The following is a 5,400-nucleotide window of genomic DNA, read 5'->3' as shown; positions in this document are numbered from 1 at the left end:
TAAAGCTGAACTGTATAATTAAGTCCTGTTGGATCTCCCCTTAAAACAGAACCTAATCAGCCCACTTCTCTCCCTCTTTGTCCCTCCCTGAGCTCCCCCCACAGCCTCCTACCTAGTTTTCTTCTACACTTGCTCCTCTAGAGCTTGCTCTTCACGCACCAGGATTAAGTCTTAATTTTTAATATAAGTCATTTCATATCACGTCTCTGCTTAAAACCTTACAATGATTTCCCATCGCCCTTAGAATCAAATCTGAACTCTTTGCCGTGTCTTGTAAAAACCCCAGGTGTCCTGACTTCCAGCTCCTCCACCCTCTGCCCCCACCTGTCGGCTTCCTCGTGCTCTGCAGCCTCTGGAGCCATTTCTCAGCCCCTGACCAGGGGTGCCCTGGTCCCAGCCCATTGCACTTACTCTTCTATTTGGAAGACTGTCCCCAAACTTCCCCATGGCTGGTTCCTTCTTGTCGTAGGATCTTGAGTCCGATGTCACCTCTGAGAGGAGTTCTGGATCAACGCTCTAACATACTACCCCCAGGCACACTTCATCACCTTTGCCCATTTTAAATTGTTGCATAGCATCTCTAATAATCTGAAATTAAAATCTTGTTTTGTTCACTCAATAAGTTGTTGATATATCATCCCTGGTACCTTTTTCTTGTTCAGTAGTTTGTACAGTATGCCATTTTTTGCACATTGAATGGAACAAAATATTCCATATGTACAAAACTCAATCACTGTCTCGGACCCAGCAATCCCCACGCAGGAAATTACTTCATAGATACAAAATAAGATGCACACAGGTATTCACTGTAATATAATTGGTAACATAAAGTTATCATACACAATGTATATGTCCATCATCAGGGAACTGGTGAACTAATCTATGGTACATTCATACAATAGTTCTAAGCAGCAGTAAAAAAGAGTGAAAATCCTTTGTGGCTGGTGTGGCTCAGTGAATTGAGTGCTGGCCTGCAAACCAAAGGGTTGCCAGTTTGATTCCCAGTCAGCGCATATGCCTGAGTTATGGGCCAGGTCCCCAGTAGGGGACGTGCTAGAGGCACCACACAATTATGTTCTCTTCCTCTCTTTCTCCCTCCCTTCTGCTCTCTAAAAATAAATAAGTAAAATCTTGAAGAAAAAAAAGAATGAAAATCTCTAATAAAAATGAAATAATTTTCAGGATACATTGTTATGTGAAAAAAAGCAGAGTGCAAAGGACATATACACTCACAGACACACATACTTATTAAAGACACAAGGAGAAACTCAAAACTAACGAAAATGGTCACCTATAGGAAGTTGACAAGAGTGTGGGATTTCTTGGAACAGACTTTTGTGTAGTTTTGACTTTGAGCTATTGTAAATATTTTATCTTTTAAAAATATTGTACTTACTTATTTTTGAGATAGAAGGGAAGGGAAGGAGAAAGAGGGGGAGAGAAACATCAATGTGTGGCTGCCTCTTTTGTGTCCCCTACTGGGGCCCTGGCCCATAACCCAGGCATGAGCCCTGACTGGGGATCGAACCTATGATCCTCTGGTTCATAGGCCGGTGCTCAGTCCACTGAGCCACAGCAGCCAGGGCTGAACCATTATAAATATTTTAAATGTGCAAAAATACATTTGAAAGAGTGAATAAATCTGTCCTGGTTGGTGTGGCTCAGTCGATTGAGTGCTGGCCTGTGGACCGAAAGGTTGCTGATTTAGTTCCCAGTCAGGGCATATGCCTGAGTTGCAGGCCAGGTCCCCTATTGGGGGACTGTGAGAGGCATTGATTGATATTCCTCTCTCGCATCAACGTTTCTCTCTCTCTTTCTCCTTCCTTTCCCCTCTCTCTAAAAATAAATCAATAAAATCTTTTAAAAAAAGACTGAAAAATCAAGTGCTAAAATTGAATAAAAACAAAGGCTAATGAGCCTAACTGCATATCCAATTTATAACAAAGCCACACAGAAAATAATTCAGGTGCCTTTTAAACTCAGCTGTCTGACTATACTCCCTTCCTGAGATATATTCTTAGGATAAAAGGCACTGACTTTGCTCTTAGGATGTATGTTGTCAGCGACGGTAGTGATCGGGGGACTGTAGTGCTATTTGGGGAGTACGTTAAGGCAGGCTTTATGTGGTAGAGCCAATGTGTAAATATAGTGATGCTGTGGGGAATGAGACTTCTCGCGGTGGAATAAGGGGAGGTGACAGAGAGAATTGATGCTGGATTAAAATTGGGGATTGCAGTATAAACTCTCTCTCTTCCCCCTTTAGAAACTGTTTATTCTCTGTCAACCTTATTTGCATTCTGTTAACAGTTTGTGGAAGAAAAGCTCAAGACCGCTCAGTGGTTGTTCCCACCCGCTCAGTGGCCTGTGCAGTGGGTGCTGCTGACCAGGCTTCAGGGGCAGGCTGAGCGCTCCAGTCTTCAGTGGGAAACTGCTGAACAGGCACAGAGGGCACCTGCACCTTCAGACCAGTCAGTGAGCTCAGGCTGAGCAGCAGTGAACTGGGGAACCAGAGCAGTCCATTCACCCTAAATTTCCTCCTTAGTCACAGCCTTTTCAGCAGTGGCCTGCTCTTTCTTCTCAAGCTCTTTGGGATCTCTGTAGAAGTCAAGACCAGGCAGGACCTCCCATGGGTATTGATGGGAGATGGTGCTGCATGTGCACAGAACTTCCCTGGTCAGCATCCTCCACATCAGACCCACTGTCTTCATAGCCCAGAGTAGAGCGTGTGACACAGAGTGATGGTAGGCAGTTAACGTAGGATGCCTCAGTGAGAGGCTGATGGCCAGCCCTGGGATGGGTTACCACCAGAAGTCTCAGCTCCAGGAAGGCCTCCTGGACCTGGTTAGTGAAGGTGCCAGGAGTGATGCGGCCGGAAGTGGGAGTGGCTCCAGTGGCAGCAGCAGACTTCAGCACTGCTCACTGGCCGGTGTTCCTGCACAATGTGACATTGACATCAGCGGGGTTCTCAATGGCAACAAAGGGATGAGCTGCCAGCAGAACTTCTTGCAGTTTCTCTTCAGATTTATGATGTAGATGCCATCACTTTTCCTTTTGTAGATGTCCTGCTCCATTTGAAAGTCAAGGTTGGTGCCACCTAGTGGGTTCCTGAGGACATCTCCCTCCTTCATCTGCCGGACATCGAGGCCTCTGGACATTGTGAAAGTTGCCCTTTAAGTTACATGGCAACTGAAAACAACACCATATGGGCCCCTCTCTGGGCAGCGTGGAATGACTAAACTTGTAAAAAACTGTCTTTCAAAGTTTTGCCCAGTAAGAGTCTAGAAGCAGTGAGACCTGGTAGCAATGCACACACCCTGCACCCAGACCTTGGTTTCTCAACACCATCCTCCACTGAAAAGAACCAGAGCTTTGGGTAGAAATGCCTGATTCTAGGGTTGGGGCAGGACAAATAAATAGAAGATGAGCCTGTGGAACCTTGTAGTGACAGGAAGGAAGGGCTTGAAAAACAAAAGGACCAGCCATGTCAAAGGAACACAAATCAACAGGAAAGAGCCAAAGCTAGAACAATTTGAGCATCCAAAAGGATATTAAACCCTTTGGAGAGGAATATGATTGAAAGGGGCACCAGGGAAGGTGCTGCGGTGCTGGCAATATTCTGTATTTTGATCCGGATGGGATAGATACGTAGGTGTATTCACTTTAAAAATCCTTCAAGCTGTATAGAGATGATTTGCGCAGATTACTCTATGTATGCTATAGTCCAATAAAAATTACCCCCTAAAATGACACTCTTGGATTCTAAATTGTTGAGTAAATAGCTTGATCACTGAGAAAAGACAGCAGGGAAAAAGGATAAATGCCAATTGAGAACTGCAGAAAGAAAGAAAGCATCAAAAAAACCACCATGTTTTTGCAGCCACTAATGCAATTCGCTCAGGTAAGCGTCATCCCCAGATGGTGAAACCAGTAGATTAAGATTGTTGGGGAGAAGGATATTCACAGAAACTCAAGGTTTTACCCTGGATCCATTGTGCGTTACGATGGGAAAATGCAACATTACAACAGAGAGACCAGCCAGCCCCCACCCTGACCATGTGACTGAGCCTCCCCAGCAATGCAACAGCCTGACCTTGAGTGGCTCCAGATGTTGAGGGTGGGGAGAAGGAGGAAAGACACAGCATCCCCATGGGAGTGCTCTCATCAAAAACACTTAAGCTGGCCCTGGCTGATGTGGCTCAGTGGATTGAGTGCTGGCCTGCAAACCAAAGGGTTGCAGGTTCGATTCCCGGTCAGGGCACATGCTGGGGTTGCAGGTCCCCAGTAGGGGGTGCACGAGAGGCAATCACACAACAGTGTTTCTCTCCCTCTCTTTCTCCCTCCATATCTAGATTCTGGAACATCTACAAGGCAACTGCTCTGGACTATTCAAAACATATCATCTATGGAGATGGGAGAGTTGGGAGGAGCAAAAGTGGCCTCCTGCTTCCTGTCCTTAAAAGCCTGACTGAGTGGTATATTCATTCATCAAGACAGGCTGATATGCAGGCAAGAGGGAAGGGACTGTGTCTTTCAGATCCAGTGTTACCCACATTTGGGACGTGGCGGGCACTCAGGGTTTTGTGATAAAGAAGTGAATGAGGTGTCTACAGGAGAGCCAAGAGCTGTCTCAGAATCTCACTCTGGAGACATAGCCTGGAGCTCAGGAGAGAAGGCTGGGAGTGAAGGCAGAGAAGCTCTCTGAGGAAGTGATAAAGAAAAAGAAGAGAAAAGCTCTGGGGATAGAGTCCTGGAGACCCCCCGCCATTAAAAGGTGGGATGTGTGCGTGAAGGGGAAAAACTGGCAAAGGAGCGAGAGAAGGAGTGAGCAGTGAAGAGGAAGAAAAGGCAGGAAAGTGAGGGCAGAAGAGGGCAAGAAATGAGGAATGCCAGAGTCACTTGGTCACCCCAAGAGGGGTATGTGGATAGGGTCGAGTCCCCAGGAGCCCAGGGAGGCTGCTCCAGCTGGGCCCTGTAGGTGGACAGAGCCGTTGTCTCTCCCGCAGGGTTTCCAGGGCCTGGCAGTCGGAGGCCAACTGCGGCTGTCACATTTGCTTCAAGAGTGCCTTGTGTGGCTACACAGTGCCCTGTTGGACCTACGGGGGCTGGCGAGGCCTGGTTTTGGCCAGGCCTGCATGGGAGTCCTGCAAAGCACCAACAAATTGTAGGCACATTGAATCTGTCACCTGGGCACCTTCAACTCAACAAGCCAACCCTAAAGCAAACGCAGCTCTCCTCTGAGTCTGCCCCTCCTCCCTGGGCCCTTGAGAAATTGTGTCACAAGCATCTCAGTTCAGGCGCCAAGCCATTTCTCTCTGAGAGGCCACCATTCATTCTGCCTTTTCTTAGTGTCGTCCAGATCCCAAGAGGGCCTTCAAGCTGTACCATATCCCTGGGAGTAGG

General features: G+C 47.0%; 1 pseudogene; it reads right to left on the bottom strand.

The window, feature by feature from the left end:
- Nucleotides 1–2,323: 2,323 nt before the first annotated feature.
- LOC119053148 (40S ribosomal protein SA-like) lies at nucleotides 2,324–3,168 on the bottom strand (annotated as a pseudogene).
- Between the last annotated feature and the right edge of the window lie 2,232 nt (nucleotides 3,169–5,400).

This window comes from Artibeus jamaicensis, unplaced genomic scaffold (genome assembly GCF_021234435.1).
Source record: "Artibeus jamaicensis isolate MK-2021 breed Jamaican fruit bat unplaced genomic scaffold, CSHL_Jam_final contig_1417, whole genome shotgun sequence".
NCBI lineage: Eukaryota > Metazoa > Chordata > Mammalia > Chiroptera > Phyllostomidae > Artibeus > Artibeus jamaicensis.
This window is presented reverse-complemented; position numbering and strand designations above follow the sequence as displayed.